At 39.2% G+C, this 20,175-nt stretch overlaps 1 protein-coding gene across 1 annotated transcript in view; it reads left to right on the top strand.

The window, feature by feature from the left end:
• PTPRD (protein tyrosine phosphatase receptor type D) overlaps positions 1–20,175 on the top strand; it is a 1,875,931-nt gene that overhangs the window by 534,127 nt on the left and 1,321,629 nt on the right. Inside the window, exon 3 of the mRNA XM_081152197.1 lies at positions 16,477–16,587. The gene's annotated coding sequence lies outside the window, so the exon portion shown is untranslated. The remainder of the gene's footprint in view (positions 1–16,476; positions 16,588–20,175) is intronic.

The following is a 20,175-nucleotide window of genomic DNA, read 5'->3' as shown; positions in this document are numbered from 1 at the left end:
TAATGTAGAACAAAAAAATCGGCATAATTCCTGAAAATGTCCACATACCTTTGACTATTTTCTCTCTGGATCACATCAGAACTCAGAGTCATGTTTCTGACTAACAAGTTCTACATAATCAGGGAGCTTACCGTGTGATTCCATATATTTTCAAACACTACAAACATGGCTTGTGTTGCTGGAAGAAATGCAGCTCATTCAGATGAAACAAACTTGTAATATGAGGAATTCAATAGGCCTCTTAAATATTACACTCACTTGTTAACCAATTTTATTCCTAAAGTTGAAGTTCTAGTATGTTACTATAGCAATATTTCTAAAGATGTTTTTACATATGAAATACAACTTTTTAATACAAATTAGTAACTGAATTTGTGACTCATCCCAAATTTGCCCTAAAAGTTCTGTTTACACTGTTTAAAACTTAAGTACACAAGGGAATATAGGATAAAACTTAAATTTTAAAAAATTAGTTTATTTTCTGTGAATCATAGATTACCTTTTCTCTTTAAATGAATCATGACAGCAGCTTGGTGGTGCTATTTGCACAGCCACCAAACCAGCACAAGGATTCTTATCGAAGATGTTGAGTGCTTTCCACATATATAGTATATATATGTATATATATCAAAAAGCAGTTTATCTTTTTATAGGATTCAATGCAGATTAATTAAACCCTATGCCATAATGTATCTCATTAGTTTATAAACCTGAAATTATCAGAATTGAGACCTTTTGATCTATTGCTTTTATGAAAACCTTTTTATGGAAATTCAAAACACACACAAAGGTATCGAGTGCTGTGATATTGCAGTGGTCCAGCGTGAGCAACCGTTGGCTCCTGGCCTGTCTTGTTTCATCTATTATCCCCCTTTTCTAAATACACCTGGCCCACTAGACACCTGGTTTCCATCTAGACCTACTGAATTTTATTCAGTCTAATGGCTTCAAAACTCTTCAGCTGATCCTGATAATCAGTTAGGTTTAAGAATTACTTTAAAGAAACTTCAGTCTTCTCTTTATACTTATTTTATCCTTAGTTATTTCCTCCAGTTATTTTGTTGTTAACCACACAATTGTGCTCCGTATTATTTAATTTATCCTTCTGAATATCAAATCCGATAAAGTTTTAATTCTGTATGCCTTTAGAAAAGTTTCAGATTCTATGAACCTCCAGTTCCCCGTCTGAAAAATGAGTGAATATTCATTTTTTAGGGTCTCTGATGAGTAGATTATGCAATAGGTCCTAATGTATAATTGCCTCTCAGTAAATAAGTAAATGTTTTAGCCCTTTTTCCTTCCAGCCTCTGCTCCTGCACCATCTTCAACATATTAGTGTAACATTGTTCATGTTCAGGGGCCATAGAGATGACTTAAAACAGGGTGGGAGAAGGTTTCCAGATCTAGAAACTGATCTCCTTTACTTTCCTAGGAGAATAGCTTCAACTTGGCATACATTGCATCTTAATTGTTTAAGGCCTATATTTCTATCAGTTTGTCAACTTAATGCTATAATATTACTGCTGGTAAGGAGAATTATACTCAGTGCAGTCCATGTATCCTGACCACAGCTCTGAGAGGCATTATTCATATCTGCAATTTATAGATAATAAAACCAAGGCTAGGGATGGCTAAGACGTTTGTGCAAGGGTGACCAAGTAATAAGCCATGGAACCCAGGCAGCCTGACCACAGAAGCTGAAGGAAACCTTACACCACCCTGGATCCACAGTCAACACCTTTGGAGAGCTCAGCCTTCGGAGCCATGCTGCCTGGGGTCAGATTCTGACATTGCCAGTTCTGTCTGTGATCTTGAGTCCCTCAGCTCCTCTAAGACTCAGTTTATAATACATCTGTAAAATGAAAGTAGCATTTATAAAAAAAAAATATTGAGGTGGTATATTAAAGTGCTTTGTACAGTATAACTGAGGAATAAAAGTCAGCTATTTCTGTTAACATGTAGAAGCATCAGTTGTCCTTTTTCCCCTGTCTCTAAGCCCCCTATAAAGCACTCAATGATTTTGGGGAAAAGTGAGTCTTTTCCCTTTCTGTGATGCTCAGGAGCAGCTAACACTAACCCAAGGAGCCTGCAACCCAAATAACCATCATTCGGATACTGGACTTTCTCTTAAACCCCCAAGCCCCATTCACAATATTTCTATAACAGTGTGCACAGCCCAATGTCACTACAATATACTGACATGAATTCATATACATAGCAAGGCATTTCTTTTTTGTTAATGACATTCTCTTTATGGAGATCATTATCTTAATAGTTCAGGCTTTTATGAAGAATAACTATTCACATTTAAACACCCTAAGTTCTGCACTAGAAGAAAAATATTTTACTCTTAAGGCCCTTCCTTGCTGATATAACACAGACCTACCTGAAACAGTTTAAAATTTACATTTGAAAGAAGAGAAAACTGATACCTTCTTGATATGTCTAGCAAAAACTGATAAACACATTTGCCAAACAGATTGGATCTGTCAAAAGAGAAAAAAAAGCTACTAGGTCTATAGACCCAAGAAAGACTGAAGAATAACTGGTGAATTGTGAATTTAGCAAATGTGGCTGACTATAGGAACCTGGGTAAGTCTATAGAATATGTATTTTCTTAATAACTTAGATGTTGAGAATAGACCTTGCCTTGTCTTGCCTTAGGTCCTCACAGTTTTTCTCCAGATATGTAAGCAAATTATTGATATAACGTGGTCTCCCTCTCTCTCGTCAACAACCCAAAAGCCATTAGAGTTAACGACATGCATCCTTTATGTGTAAATACCAAAAGAGAATACAGCATGGGTAGTCAAATAATATAAAACTGACTTTAAGTGCATTATTCTAGCTTTTTGCTCAAAACCAAACCAAACAAAAGATCACCCATAAATAGAATTATTGATGTTATCATACAATTTGCACACTAAGAATATGTAAACTAAGAAATAGTAATACTTAAGCAAATTGAATTTATTTTATACCTTCTGTGTCAGGCTGTGCTAAATAATTTTTCAAGTGCTATAAATTTAATCTCACAACAACCTCTTGTGGTAGGGACTGTTCATTTAAAAGATGAGAAATCTGAAATTGGGAGGGACTTACAGCGTTTATCCAAGTCACACAGGCAAACGTTGAAACCAGGTTTCTAATTCACACTTGTGTGTCTCCAGTGACTGAATTGTTATGCTTTATGGACTCGTGGGAAACCAGTGTTAGGTCAGAGGAGGAAAAGCAGGCAATGGAACATTAAAATAGTGCTTGTCTTTATGCTATTACAATCATAGTGTGGCTCTGAATCTCCTTATGTGAGGTCCGTCCCTGCTAGTTTGTAGTCTACATATTCAATCTCATCCTCTAACACCATTTTCCTCTCACACAAACTAAGTTCAAACTGAGCTGTCCCTTTTCTGCTAACCCATGACTACGTACCTAGTGTTATACCTGCCTCAACAGTTTCTTTCTCCTTGCAAGCTCTCTCTTCTCTTAGAGTAGTATCCAACTCAGATTCTTCTTAGAAATCTTCTCTGTTTCCCCTTAAATCTATGTGCTCTAACCCCCCAAAATCAAATTGATCCCCACATGAACCCAGGAGTTCACAGCACTTTATTCTTCATGATTTTTTTCTGCCTCAGCTCTTGCATTTCGTGAACAAATATTCTTCCTTTTTTTGAGAGCAGTTTATCGGGATCTACCCAGATCTGGAAGCACTGGTCATTTTATACTCCCCCTGTAGACTGAGCGTGTTTACACAAATGCACACACATATTTGATCTAGTGCAAATTACAGGAAATTCTTCTAAATGTACATTGTTGAAATAAATCAGTAAGACCATTACTGATTTAGGGATTCCAAGACCAAAATAGAATCATGAATTTTTGTTAATGTACTTTTTTACTAGCATACTTTCACTTTAATCACCAAGTAAAAGGGGGCTAAAAAACAAATTGTTTATGTGCTCACATTTCAAATGAAATAAAGTTCAGTTAAATCAGACCTTGGAATAAATATTACATTTACTGGCTTAAACACAATGCCTGTAATTCTCCTATTTATGCTGTACAAACTAAGCCTTTATTGTTCAATATATTCTTAAAATGTTTCACTTTTGAGCATATTAAGTTACAAGCAATAGAAATAAAACTGATTTTTTTCTAAAGAAATATTAATATAATCTTAGCCTGTTATGCACAGTTTGAAAAGTCTTAAGAACTAAAAATAAAAAATAAAAAATGTAAGAACTATAAAACTAAAGAAGAAGCCCCTTTTAAGGTCCTATTAGAAAAGGAGGTTTGCCCACTCCTAACCTCCATCAAGAGAATTTACTCAAATGTCCATTATGAATCATGATTAAGGTGCCATCCTCTCCTTTTTCCTGTTAAGGAAACTATTGTTATCCCTGCTGGGCACTTCCAAGTTTTACCCTACATCCTAAATAGTTTGTAGAATTATCCAAGAAGATGTCCTCAATCCATCCCCTTGGGCTTCCATTTCTAAACCATGAGCATCGTATTAACCTCACACCCCACGTGTTTCAAAGTAGAGAGAAATATTTCCAGTTAGATTTCCTGTCACTTTCCTCCCTGCCCTGTAGCAGCCTGATATTTGAGAGCTGGTTTCCTTCACACCGAAACCAAATTCAGTATTAACTTGGTGACTGCTTTAGTTCCACACTAGAAACACCGAGTTTGAGTCCCCAATTTAAGAGAATAGGTATATCACTGGTTTTATTTAAAAAAAAAAAAAAAAGTGAGGAAATTATACACACACAATTGAACACATGTTTCTAAATAAGCTTTCATATGCCATTTATATAAATGCCCCCCAGTGGAAACCTAGGAACACCACTTATCTCTGGGGTAAACAGAATCATTTCTAGATTAAGAATTTCACTCCCACCTAAAGTGTTTAGTCTTTAATGTTGATGAGTGCTTCGCAGCTTCTAATTAACATTGAAGAGGTTGTGCAGAGAACCCCCCAGGAACCAAATTGAAGCCACAGATTCATTTCTCCATCAGCTCTAAAGCTCTCAGGTGATAACAGCTGTGTAGCTCTTGATCTGGACTTCTGGTCTTCAGTAGCCAAAGGGAACTGCTCTACCCTCACTTTCCCTCTGTTAAATATTTAAACATCCACCAGCTCTACTGCCCACATATTTTGCATGGCATGGACTCTGCCCTGGTGAAACGTCAGTATCTGTGATGTTCTCTTTACCTGTGGTCCTTACTTAGTTCATGATACCACTGTCTGGTTTCCATCACAACCCAGTCATTCTCCGTGAGAGTGAAAATGGCAAACATAAGGAATTAGGTAGAAGGCAGAGAGGTTAATTATGAAGGAGAAAACTATTTACACATACATGTATTTCTCTTTTCCCAGTGCCCACAGAATTCCTGTTACCTGTTAATGGGGCTAACAGGGACCTCTTGAGTGGCAAATAGACTTGCAGTATTAAATTCCTGGCAATCAGCTGTAACGGAAAATAAAATTTAGGTGCATGGAATTCATTTTAAGGGACTCTAGCAAGTTCTTTCATTTTTCAAATGCGTCTGAATTAAACGAGGATTGTTTAAATTTCAATATTAAAGATTTATGAAAACACTTTTAAGAAGACATTAAATATGCTTGACTTATTTCTATAACTTTGTTTCTAAAGTTGATTTTTCTGGTTGCAATAAGGAATAAGATTTTTTTATTGGCCCAGCGGGTGTGGCTCAACGGGTGAGCGTCGACCTAGGATCCAGGAGATTGAGATCGTGGTTCGATTCCCGGTCAGGGCACAGGCCCTGGTTACAGGCTCGATCCCCAGTGGGGGGTGCGCAGGAGGCAGCCGGTCAACGACAACTCTCTCATCATTGGCATTTCTCTCTCTCTCTCCCTCTCCCTTCCTTTCTCTGAAATCAATATAGGAATATTAAAAAATAAAATAAAATTATTACTTCCCTGAGATTACCAGGCACCATTTAAATGCTACACACTATTATTTTATGGTTATGGCGGATTAATGTTGTCTTTCTAGTGTTGGACATAAGTGAATGCACGTTATTCAATTGGTTTACTCAAGTTATGGTGCATTGTGTTTTGAAAATTGCGCTGACATTTTTCCTGTTATATTGTGAAGAATCTTTATTGAGCTCTTATGTTTCCAGGAAAATTCTCCGTGAGTAAGACTAAGTAAAAATAGTGAACCTGCTCAAAGTACCGTTTCAGCCAGTGAGTTTCAGCTTATCTGAGGTGGGTAGGTGTGCGTGTAAAACAACTAGAGTAAAGGGAAACTGTGTGTGGGTGGAGGGGGGAGAGAGGCCCTTCTGGGGACAGCAAGTCACAACAGCAGAGATTCGTTTTTCAAAAGTTAAGATTTAATCAGAAATGTATATATTATATGTAATTATATTACACAATATTATAGTAAAATAATTGGGCATTTTCCCGTTTTGAAAACATTTGTGGGTCAAGTTGAGCAAGATCAGATGCCTTAACTGCCTACTTTGCATCCATTCACTTTTCGGTCATCATACTAATACCTCTGTTGAATGAGATAATAGTACATGAAATTAAACTTGAATGGTTCAGAATTATACAGCCAATTACCTTCATCTGCAATTACAGTGACTAATTGACACAGCTCTGTTAGCATGACCCCTGGTGGCAGCAGGAGCAGCAGGCCCGTCTGCAAGCTCTTGTGAGCTAGCTAATTAGGGCAAGTTGATTAAAAATATCGGACAGGCTATCTTTGGAACGAGGTGAGCCATATTTAGGCCTGGGCCTCTTGTTGGGCATTTGAGTGAAACTGAATGACTTAGACTTGTGGTTTTTAAACATTTTATCTAGCTTCATATCATACACATGTGAAAGGAATAACATAGAACATGCATTAATTATATGGAGAGGACTGGCATTTGAGGGTTTATCATTTCCACGTCTCAGTGCCAAGGACCAGATATTTATTTCATTCACCCTAGGCAAGGAGGTACAATGTTACTATGAGCCTAAAACTCAAGAGTCAGAAGTGTTCAATACAGAGCATTAAGACCATCATTGCCGTAAAGGAAGTTTACAATAATGAGTCTAGAAAATCTAAATAGTGTACAAAGGACAGATGTTCCACAGTTATCTGTAAAATACACATACATATGTTTGAAAGGAGTGGACAAACACAGGGTGACAATTTTAATATATATACTAAGTTTGAAAAACAATGATATTTTGTAAAGGGGAAATAAGTATAGCTCTAGATGATTTTAGTATCCATTACCCTAGCCCAGAGTTTCTGTTAATTTATAAAATATTTCCATGTAGAAATAACATAGGAATTATAGGCAAAAACTTAATTAGGAAATTAGTTTCAAGCAAGTAAGCTTTAAATTATCTTTTAAGATCCCTGTGTTTCTTCTTGCAACTAAATGTAAATTACAATTGAAAATGTGAATAAAATATTTATTCAAATTAGCAAAACACTTCGTATAAATTGCTCTTCCCTGAGTTCCTTCCATTGTGATTGTTTTTATCTCAAAACATAAATTGATCCAAGTTCAGACTGGGGCTTCGGATGAGCCTTTTAAACTGCAAAGCTTTTTGATTTTTGCATTTCACCTTGAATATTTTTCAACAAATTCTGCATATTTATGTAAAGAGCCTGCCATTCCCATTTCTATAGCTCCCTAAGTTAATTTTGGAAGATAAATCGACAATACTTTTCCTTAACATTCAAAACACTGGACATTTTCCCTTATGGGACCAGAGTATTGTATCATCAGATAAATAAACTCATCACTAAAGAGGAGAAGCTAAAAGTGCACGGCTACTTAACTTTTAACTTATCTCTAAATCTTACTCTTATTGGCCTTTACTTTTTACATGTTTTCACATTTTCTTCAGTCTGTCATTTTTTCAATAAACATTCAACAGGACTTACTATTTCCAGGCATGATGTTAGGCCCTGAGGATGGAGTGGGGCAAGGGCAGACTGGAGAAAAGAGTGGCAAGAATAAAGGAGGCATGTCCCTTCCTGGCATCTGCTGTTCTAATGAGGGGAGAGAATTATATATTCTTTAGAAAAGAAACTACAGTGAGAGCATTGCAGGAGAATGCCGGTGCAGTTTACAGGTATATTAAATGAAACAACTAATTGCTTTGAGGGGCATAGCCTCAGACTCATAAAGAAGGCGCCTCTGAGTAGGGTCTTCAACGAAGAGGACAACACAGGGACAACTGTAACTTTTAGGATCATCAATAAACACCTTGGCCACTCCTCACGCTCTAAGCTTTTTTTCCCCTCTTTATTTAAATTTTTTTTTTTTTTTTTTTTTGCCTTTGTTCTCCACCTGTCCCCTTTCTTGATAAAGTCAAGAAGAAAACAATGGTATTTTACAAGCAGACTCTTCCTCCAGAAAGGAAACTTAATAGATTTCTTCCAGACTAATAAAATCTCCTAATGATCCTCTCTAATGCTACTTTGATTTGTTCCCTGTAGGGGTAGATTCCCTCTCAAGGATGACCAATTTAATGAAATAACCTTGATAGAATCATTAGTCAAATTTCTTTATGTGCAAAGAACTTGTTTATTTGGTTTTACAAATGTTATGGGAAAGAAAGATCTCTTGAGTGATGCAATATTTACAAAAGTTAACTGTAAGGATCTTTAGAACTGAAAGTCAAAATGAAAATCTAACAGGGTTGCTCACTATCTACATGCCATAGTATTTTCAACTTTATTGTCATTTCTAGAACACATGTTAAATGAAACTAGCAAAGGATTTGGACACTTAAATGTTACCATTATATTCCAAGGTACCTTGTTGAAAGCTAAATGAGGTATTCATGTAACTGAACTATTCACCATACTGAATAATCTTCTATGTGGAGAAATACACGATAAAGGGAAGTGTCAACTTCTCAGTCCATCCAAGTCACGTCTTTCTTTTTTTTTCCTTATAAAAAATATACTTCTTTTGTGGTATTTTTGGGCACTTGAGCTAAAAATCTCCCTTAGTTTTTCAGACATTTTCTGTTTTTTCACAAGCAAATAGAATTCTAGGCATGGCTTCCAAAATCAGGATTTCAGTATTATATATAACCATTATTCAATTTGTCATTTGCATTATAAAAGTGATAGGCTCAGCACAGAGTCATGGTTATGCTTCACAGAATGTTTTGCTTCAATTAAAACTCATTAAGTTGCAGTGGAACTCCCACAAGTGTTCACTTCTGACATTACTGAGAAAACATGTCTTTGGTGTTCTAGGCATGAGTTTAGGAAAGAGTTCGATGCCTACGATTGCATTAGTGGGTCTGTATATCTTGTGAGAACCTTCCCAGGTTTTTCACTGGCCAATTTGCACTCCAGGAAGCCAGTGTCTATGCAGGAGGTTGGGGGTTGGGGGTTGCAATAGCTTGGGGACCTCTGATATGAAAAAGCGTGTTTTCTTTTTACAAAAGGAATGTGTCTCAGTAAGAGCCAGGCCAAAGGTCACAGCAAACCTCAGGAATGGATCTCTTATGGAGACTAAAAATCAGCCTATGAACCCAGAATTCTTGCTGTAAGTTTATTTTTGCAGATAGTTTGAAGAATGAATTTTTTAAAAACTCACACAATTTAACTGATGGTGTCCTACATGTCACTCACTCAACAATCTGGGTGTTTTTAGCCATACAGGTTGATTTATACTTATCAAGTTTTAACACTCTGAATTCTCACCCATTCATTAAATAAGTATTCATGGAACACCCGCTTTCTAGATATTTTGCCAAGTGCTAAAAATGATGAAGTTGAGTAAGTGCTTGCGTTTAAATTGCCCACAGTCTAGTGAGGCAGCTGAGTGCAGAGTCAAATCCTTAGAAGTGTGGTAAAAGTTGGTGATTTTGTTTGCACAGCAGATTTTGTTTGTTTTTCCCTAGAAACAGTATTCACCCACGAAAGAGGAACGTAGCGGAGGGTAAGGATCCAAAAGGCTTCTCAAGTTTTAATACGTAGTCGTTGTATCATCACTCAATTCATATTATTTTAAATTTAAAATAAAATTTTCTTTCTTTACAATTATTTAAAAACTTCCCTAATGTATAGGTTGTTATTTCCATGCTTTGGTTATTTTGTTACTGATTTTCAACTTATTCCCAATGTGGTGGGGAGCCTGGCTTGTAGGATTTCAGCCGTTTGAAATTTATGAAGACTTACTTTTTGACATTAACCTGGTCCACTTTGGTAAACTTACGTGTGAAAAGAGTATGTACATGTTCTCCAGTTTTCATCTTGCAAATGTGTCTCGATTCCTCTGCTCTGGTGCCCTCTCGAAGCTTCACCCGCACGGCCACATGGCAAGGGCCCTGCGCAGCCCTGTCCCCGTCCGCGTGGCTCAGCAGCAGCAGGTGCACACCCTTCCTCTGACGCACCCTTCGTACCCAGAGCCCCACCTGAACTCCCCTGCAGGGCTCACTAAGCTCCTTTTCACTCTCTGCTCAGTTCTTTTCGTCTCTGTCTCTAATAGTTGACGTGCCCAGCCAGGGCTTCAGTCCTTGGACTTCTGATCTTTCCTAACCACACTCACTCCTTCACTGTCACCTGATCTTAGGCCTTTTAGTACGACCTATGTTCTAATAACCTCCTGAATTTTCTACCTTCAAATATACCCATATTTTAACCATTTCTTGCCACCTCCATGGCTTCTGCTCGAGTCCAAACCATACGCAACTGTTTTCTAGATGGGTGCAGTAGCCTTCTTAATTGTTTCCCTGCTTCTGGCTGAACCCCCTCAGTCCTGCCTGTTTTCTGCTCAGCGATCCGACACTGGCTTTCCACCTCACTTGGAGTCAAAGCCATGTCTCCAACTCCTAGGACAACCTGCTCAGCTTTAGGTGATGTGTCTCTTCAAGACTCTCTGACCTCCTTTCCTGATCTACTCTCTCTCGGCCGGTCCACCCAAAACAAATTGGACCTCTTGCTGTTTTATAAATAATCTTGTCTCCTCGGTAGCTTTGCCATTCATGTCACCTGTCCCTGGCATGCTTTCCCGCAGTGACCCATGAGACTGGCTCCTCCGTTTCCTTTAGGTCTCTACGCAGATGTTCCCTTGGTAAGGATATGCCTCACGCCCATCTCCTAATTCCAACCCCTTCCCAGACATTTCTTACACTCTTTTGCTGATGTGTGTGTGTTTTCCTTAGCCCTTATTGTTGTGCCCTATAAAATGAATTTTGTTAACATTAACTTTTGTCTCGAATGTAATTTAACCTCCATATGAACAGAAATTTTGTGAATGTTTTACTTCTGTATTCTAAGCACCAAAAGAGTGCTAGCATAGAGTAGGTACTCAATAAATGTTTATGAAAAGAATGAATGAATTCATGTTCTATCTAGTTGCTAGCTGCATACTGGGTACCTTGCCGCTCCTTAAGCAGAATGAGAGCGATTGGCATGCAGGGAGTTATAGGCAGTGTTGTGGGCATCAAACTCTGTGGAAGAGAGGGCAAGAAAGCAGGAATGGGCAAACAAGATGGGTGGCAACTGCCATCTCAGCGGAGGCCCCAGCCAACAGCCCAGGCTAGGAGACCATGCCTTCATGGTCTGCACCCACCGGCCTCTGGGTACAGGCTGCCCTTGGGTGAGGCCTTGGTGAGTCAGCAAGACCAGCTTAGGGCAACTTCAGAGTGGGATGGGAATGGGCCTCTCAGTTGGTAACACTCCCGGCAGCTGGGTGAAAAGCCCCCTTCATCCCATAAGAACATCTTGCAGGTGTCCACTACACCTGGCCTTAGGACTGTTTCTACTTCCTAGAAGCCTCTCCCTCCTCAAAACCACATAGTTCCCGTACCTTCTTCAAATCCTTACTCATATGCCATCTTCCCCACACATATGTACTCACAGACCCAGAGCATTTACTTAACTATTCATTTACTAATAGTCTGTCTCCTCCAACTAGTAGATGTGTTCCAAGAGGACAGAGGTTTTTGTCTCTTTTGTTCACTGAAAAGTTCATGAGCACCTAGAATACTACACTTAGTTTCCAAATATTTGTGGAATGAATGAAGGAATGAATTTCAGGCGTCTGACTGAGCTAACTGTGATACTACCTGGATTTCTGGTGTGTAATGATAGCCCTTTTGATTTCACTGATGTACAGGGAAGGGTGGAGCAGAGCCTGACTGCCTGGAACAACCCTGCAGCCCACTGACAGCATGCTCTAGGGTCGTCTTTTACAGCAACCAGGAAACAAACACAAACCTAGAAAAGTAACGAATCCCCTCAGAACACTCACAAACTTGCAGGAGAGCTGAAGTAGCTCTAACGTCTCTTTGTTTTCAGGGTGGGTGTAGCTCCATATTTTCTGAGGGGTGAGGGGACTTGGAGTAGGCTTAGAGGCTAAGGAACCCCCTAAGACCAAGCTGGATCTACCTATAGTTTTTGCCCCGAGTTAATGCAGGAAGGATGCGATGGAGCAGAGAGCCACCAGAGGGCACTGTGGTACCGCTTTGTGATGTGTCGCTTTCCAGTCCACACTGAAAGAGGCTTGGGGACAACAGCTTTAAAAAAACCTAAACATAGAAGAATATTTTGCTGATGTTGTTAATAATTTTGCTTTATTTTGAAAATACATAGGATAAGACAGAATATGTTAAGTTGTATTTGGAATAAAAATCGCAAAGGATATCAATAGGAATTTCACACATAAAAGGTACACAATATCCCTTAAATGTCATGGAAAAACTAAACCTACCTCATAATTTTTAAAGTGCTCATTAAAATGGCACTGAGATACAGTTTTTCACCTGTCAGATTTTTCAGAATCTAGAAGTCTGTCCATTCAAGCAGTCTCATAGATTGTTGGTGGGAGTATTAATTCAGTTTGATTCTCGAGGAGGGAAATTTGGCTATATATTTGAAAGCTATAAATGCATTTACCTTAGACCTCCCTCCACATGGTCAAAGAAATGTATCCCATTGATGTACCTCTTAGATATTAGGTTACATGTGCAAGGTTGGGTTTTTTGTTTGTTTTTGTTAATTGTTTTGTTTTTCATTAAAAGCCTCTTTATAATAGCAAACTTTTGAAAATATAAATGTTGGGAGAGTCTGGGTAAATCACTTATGGTGTCTCAGAACAATAGAAAAAGATGGAGCAGGACATAATAAACATGCTGTTTATTTACTGATATGAAAAGCCCTTTAAATTACTTTAGGTGAATAAAAACAAGGTCCATAATAATGAATAAAGCATACCATCCTTTTTTTTTTTTTTTTAAGGAGGAATAAAGGATATACATGCAAATTTGTCTTTGCAGAAATGCTGCAAGGACACTTAGCTGCCAGTAAATGTGGTCTTGTTGAGGGTGACTAATGGAGAGGGTGGAGGCAAGGGCGAGAATAAGACTTTGTCCTATGGGCCACTTTGTGAGGTTAAGTTCCAGGGGGAAAACTTTTGGTTAGTCCTTGAGAAAATATTGGTAAATAGGCTGGCTTATCATTCAAGTGCATCGGATCTGTAGAGGGGTTTTTGTCATAGTTACCTAGCTAGTTTGTAAGTTCTGAATTGCTTGAAATCAATCAGGAGTCGTCCTTCTGGCAGCCTTGAAATGACTGTGCTGAGTTTTCTAGCCAGGCTGTCCCAGGGAAAAGTTGCAGAGTTGCTTGGATATTCCTTTCCGGCCTCTTTTTCTTCTTCAGAGACTTCTTGACTCTCCATGATGGTCTCATTCCCCCCACTTTGTACCATTTGTCACAGATTGATCTGCCCTTTGGGCAAAGAGGAAATAAGTTATTGAACCTTTTTCTTACTTTGTAATGGACTTATTCTAGTAATACATATTCATTTCTTCATGTAATGGTTATTGAGTATCGACTATGAATCTGGCAATGAACCACCTTCTGAGGATACAAATCTGTGAGACATAACCTTTCCCTCCTTCAAAGAGCTCACAGTCACAGAGAAAGACGGCAGAGTCTAATTGCTTGGAAGAGTGATGCGCGCCTTAGAAATCCAAACAGGGCCTGCTCCCCTTCTCCCGAGAGAGACCGAAGATCGCATCCCTTCATGGATTTTAAAATATGAGTAGGAATTCTCTGAGCAAACAGAGGTTGGGATGGGAGGAGAAAAGATAATTATCCTTAAGCCGAAGGAAAAACACTTATGGAAGTCAGATATTTGAGAAAAAAACATGGTCTATTTGGACAAGTGCTGGAGAGTTGAGTGTTACTAGCATGTGTTCCTTGATTTATTTTTGCATTTTGAGAGGAATTACTGCCATCACTGCTACTCTTATTAAGCATTTCTTAGCAGTATGCGCCCTAGGTGCAGCATGCCATTTAACAATAACAATAAAACTGAAGCACTTACTGTTATGTCCGTGGTGGAGATAACGATACTGAGATATAGAAAAGTTACGTGATTTGTCTAGCAGAGTTACACATGTAGACAGATCTAGGGCTCAGATTAACATCTGCTTTCCAACCCTGTGCTCCAAAGTAAGACAGACAGTGTTCCTGGGATCTGGTCTGTGCTCTCAGATTCATACTTTGCCGTTCTCCACCCCCTTCTCTAGTATTGGAAATTAGCCTGGAGGTAGCTGATCAACAGTCCCCTCTGCACTGGGGATTCCAACGCGGTTTGTCCCATAGGTGGTGCAGGCGGAAAGACGGAGGGAAAGGAGGAGATTCGAGGGTTAGGTCCCAGGGCTCCCTTCCACCCTGTCGTCCTACCTGGGACTCTCAAGCGAAGGTCACTGCTGGCCTCCAGGAGGCCCCCTCAACCCATCCGACTCCTGGATGGCAAAAACTGCCGTCTGCCCTTGCCTTTGCAGGCCTAGGGGCGGTAATGTCTCTACTATGCCTTCCCTTGGGGTTTCCCTACATACAGCCCACCATTTTGTAAATCGGTTCTTTATTAAACTCTCCTCAGATTATCTTTATGTGAAAGCGCCATCTGTCTTCAGCTGGCACCAGATCAGCACTTAAGAAGTCATTATTATCAGAGCTGCTGGAAGTCTAGTCTGGAAGTGGCACAGAAACCAAGGGGATAACATGGATTCCAGAATGAGAGGAGGGAAATCTGAATTATAAGAGGGATACACGGAAGGAACAATATTCTTTTTTTTTTTTAATTCCTCACTTGAGGATATTTATTTATTGACTTTTTTAAGAGAGAGAGACAGAGACAGAGAGAAAGAGAGAAACATCAGTCGGCTGCCTCCAGTGTGCACATGACCAGGAATCGAACCCGCAACCTTTTGGTGTGCAGGAAGACACTACCAGCTAGGGCACAAACAATATTTTTTTCTTACGGTTTGAGTTCTGTAAAGGGGTTCAGGCAGATCTTTATTGCACCTTTCACATTATACTGCCCAGAAGAAAACAGAGTAAATTATTAGTAGCAAGATGGCGTAACATAGGTGGCTCTTAATTAACAATAACACAGTTAAGGTCACGTGTGTTGAAGTACATGGAGCACATCTGTCATGCACAAAGGTGGGGGTCCCAGGTATCGGGTGGTGACTCAAGCAAGCGATTAGTCTCCACTAGGTCTGACACGAAGCGGGAGGGCACCCTGGCCGGGCGGCCACGCCGTAGGGTGTATCGCTCTGCCCGAGCTTAGTCCTGAGGACCCAGGCGGGCAGTGAGCCTCGGGGGGATGTCGGCCACCAGCAGGATCCCCACCATAAAATTCAGTTCGGAGCCCAGCTCCAGATCCCGCGAAAGGACAAAGGCAAAGCACTGGCTGGACAAATGACAAGCCTGGTGTAGCGCCGCAGCTGCTGTTTCCTGAAACCACCCCTGGGCAGCGGGCTGCAGCGGGCCGAGCGCCGAAGGGCGAGGGGCCCTGATCACGGGCAGCGGGCGTCCCCACCGTCCCGCTCGCAGGGGCGGCCAAGCCTCGCCTCCCTGACACGGCCAGAGCGTCCCCTTCCCTCCGTGTCCCGGAGCGGCCACGCTCGGTGCCGGTGAGGGAGCCTCCCTGCTCTCCACTCCTGTCTCTCGGGTTGATGAGCATAACCCAGGGCAGGCCTAAGCCCAGTGGACCTGCGTTATGACATTCCCTTTCCTGTGAGCTTGCTTTTCATAGTATAAATAAATAAATAAATAAGGGCGTTCCGAAAATGAAATATTTTCAACATTAGCTTTTTTTCTGGGGTTTAAAAATATAGATTTATAGTCGCTAGGGTCGATATATAGAAAATGGCTTCTTAAATTAACACATCAATTACTTACACCAAATGGATAAGAAGGATTGCCCTGAGATAATAAATAGCCTTTTAGAAGGAACACTTTATAGGAGATAAAATATAGATGGTTCCTTTGACTTCTACAGGTGCTGTATTAATCATCGAGGGGTAAATTATAGAGGTGAGGAGTTTACGCTTCTTTCCTTTGTATTGAGCATTCTGATAAATGAATGTCTAATGTGACACGAAAAGATAACATAATGAATATCTTATTGTGCTTGAAGGAACATAAAAAAAAAAAAAAGGACTGACACTGTATTTCGTTCCAGGTAGAATAAAAAGCGAGAAGTTCCTGGCCTGTGATACTCCTCCAGCTGAGAGTGTCTGACTGGCAGCATGTTGGCACCAGCATTGAGGGAAGCGATGGGCTTCAGCTCCAGGTGAGTTCGTTTCTCCAAGACACAACATGTGCATCTTTCCGACTCACCCACAGAGCTCATAAAGCAACTCCGTCAGGCCTGTTACCCTTTCACAATGTGGGGCTCCTGCATTTTTAAAAGATTATAGTTTTTGAAATTCTATGGTGCTTTCAAGTCGGTGCATATGCTCTTATTTTTTCCTTTTGACTTTAAGTGATAGAAAAGGTAACTAGCACTGAGTTTCCTTCTGAACTGAGTCAATATGCCTAAATTGCAAATAGAGTGAAAGATGAAACTTGACCCAGTATTTGGAGGTAAGGAGGAAAGGCTATTTATAGAAGGGACCAAAGTGGGAACCCAGAGTCATCAGCATTTTGAAATTATACATTTTTTCATAGCTTTCTTAACTGCAGGCACTAAGGGCTGAGTTACCCTTGAGGACCCAAAACTCTGTCACTTACAGAATTACACAGAGAAGACAGATAATTCCTTAACTCAAAAGGCTCTTTGATTTCTGATTTTCAAATTACAAGAGATCAGAAGTGATGGTGAAATATATCCCTCGCTGCACAGATTCCAATTATGATCCTTCCTGAGTCTGTACCTTCAGGAATCTGTTAAGTCAGAATGTATACACCACTGGGATCATTCATATGAAACTTCTGTGGGCTGAGGAGAGTAATAGGCTATAGGTTTAGGGAATGAAAGACGTGTTGTACAACTTAATTTTTTAAAATCATATTTTTAACACTTTGCAAGACCTACATACTAGGTCTGCATGCACGTCTTATTGTAATTCACATAGTTCCAAAGATTAATAAAGAAGGTAAGCTAATCAAGACAAATAGGGCAAGTGCTATAAAAAGATACAAGGAACATACAATGACTTTATAGTCTATTTATAAAATATGTTAATAATCCCTCCTTTTGGCATAGCAATTCTATTTCTAGTGATTTAATGTAAGGCAATAATTAGGATGTCTACAAAGATTTAAACAAAATATGTTTTTCATGGTCTGTTTTAATAGCAGTGAAAATGATAATCAGCCCTAATACTTAATTGTGTAGAATTTATATATATATATTTTTTATTTTTTTATTTTTTTTTCAAGTAGTAAATTTCTACAGAACTACTAAAACAAATACTTTAGAGTAATACTTACGACGTGGAAGAAGGACAAGGCACATTTTTTCAAATATGTTTTTATTGATTTCAGAAAGAGAAGGGAGAGGGGAGAGAGAGAGAAACACCAATGATGAGTCATTGATCGGCTGCCTCCTGCACGGCCCCTACTGGGGATCCAGACCAAAACCCAGGCATGTGCCCTGACAGAAATGGAACCTTGACCTCCTGATTCATAGGTTGACACTTAACCACTGAGCCATGCCGATAGGGTGGGAGCAGGCACATTTTAAAATTTAAAATAGCAGGGTGAAAAAATATCTTTATAGGATAACATTAGTTTATGGAGAAAATAGAAGGAAAGAGGCATATATGATGATTTTTTATTGTTTTTACTTATAACCTACTGTGTTTTTTTCCTGATGTCTTCCAATAAATATTTTTACTATAATCAGAATAAAATAAAACTTAATTGTGAACGTTAAATCATTAATTTTTATACAATAAAAATAGGATTATAGCAGAATAAGATTATGAAACAGAATTGAAGTCCTGTATGTGTCTAAAAGTAAAAGCGTATTTATATAGTTTTGTTTATAAGAAAAAAATATAAAACTCTTTTGTTTAAGTAAATGAGAGTTCAGGGGAGGGGTGGGGGTGGAGGTAATTTCTATTTAGTAAATGTGTAAAGGCCCCAAAGAAGGAAGGACATTTGAGTAGGGCCTCGAAGGCTAAATATACAGAAATGGGCTTTCATCTTTATGGATAATAACTAATGTTGACTTTTTGAAGTGGATAAATGTACATATTATGTTCGTTTAGGTTGTTCCACTTTTCATTTTGTAGACGATCATAGCATAAGTGCTACACATTGCACATATTTGAATATTAATATACTTCTTTACAGCTTAGACCAAATCGCCTTAGTGCATCAAATTGGTTATCTTTTATCATACACTTACACTTTGGAAATACTGCTGCATTTAAAACAAAAATTACATCATTGTATACATGATGGCAATAAGAAAATATTCATCAAATCTTTGAAGTTATTTATGTTTCATTACCATATTCTACTGCAATTCTTAATTTTTTTGACTTTAGTGATACATGAATATGTTGAACATTTACTTATCTAAAAAGAGGAAATAGAGGAAATATCATAGAGGAAATAACTCTTAACTTCTCTGTATCTATCTTCCCCATCCTTTGCCTTTTTTATTCTTACCGTATATTCTGCTTAGAAAGTCACACTGACTCCAGCATTCCCAAATGTGTGTGTGTGTGTGTATACGTATATATACACATATATGCATATCTGAACCCACACTCTAATTGTCCACTAGATCATTATTGCAAGTGAACCACAGCTATCTTTCCTTCAGATTCCTCTTTAGCAAAGTCTCCTCCTTTCACCCTTCCCCAATATCAAATCTGAAAGAGCAAAATCCTGCTTGATAGGGAAAGATGTATATGAGGGACTGTCCAGATTGACTGAATAAGCTTGAATTATCCCTAGTAAATAGGAGAAAGGGCCAAGCTTGTTGATAATTTTGTTAGCATATTAATAACATTAATTAAAATTATTTTTTTCCTTTTTTCTATCATCGGTGATTTTATTCTTGTAATTCTTCATCATTCTCTTTCCTATGCTTTTCTTCCCAATATGCACACTATAAACATGTGAGCTAACATGAAGTGGAAACTAGAAACGTGGCAGGAAAAAATAATGTGTGCAATGGTAGTTTAGAGTTGTCAGCCCAGCACAGGTGTGGGTGGACAGATTTGGTGTCAGGTGACCTGGGCTCAAAATTTACCCTGCCTTGAATGAGTTAAGTAGCCCAGAGCATACTATTCTCTTCAAGCCTCTGATGCTTAATTATTAGTTCCAAGTTATCCAGATTCTGTAAGTCAACTAATGAAGTATTTGTGGAAGCCTTTTAGAAATGTTGAAGCACTTTGCAGGTGTGAGTATTGACTGATGCTGCTGACGGTAAATAATAGATACAACTTACCAAAACGAACACGGGGGTGTGTCTGTGTGTGTGAGCACCTAGAGAGAGACTATTTCTACTAAGGTAGTAGCTGGTCCTGTAATGAAATCACGTTTGCTTTCTAGGAACTTATGCTCAGTACCTATTTGCAAAGGAAGTCCCCTCCTCTCCCCTTTCTTTCTTTTAAATATGCCTTTATTGATGTCAGAGAGAGGAAAGGAGAGGGAGAGAGAGAGACAGAAACATCAATGATGAGAGGGTCATTGATCGAGCCCGCAACCGGGCATGTGCCCCGACCGGGAATCGAACCCCGATCGCCTGGATCCTAGGTCGACGCTCAACCGCTGAGCCACGCCGGGCCGGGCTCCCTTCTCCTTTCATGTATGTGGCTTGCCTACCCGAGCAGCATGGTTCGGTGGCTCAGGAGGCATTCTCTGCCCTTTGAGCACAGCGGGAACTCAGCTCTGGACAAAAATCCCAAGATGATGAAGT

This window comes from Miniopterus schreibersii (assembly GCF_964146895.1).
Source record: "Miniopterus schreibersii genome assembly, chromosome: 11".
NCBI classification, from domain to species: Eukaryota; Metazoa; Chordata; class Mammalia; order Chiroptera; family Miniopteridae; genus Miniopterus; species Miniopterus schreibersii.
This window is presented reverse-complemented; position numbering and strand designations above follow the sequence as displayed.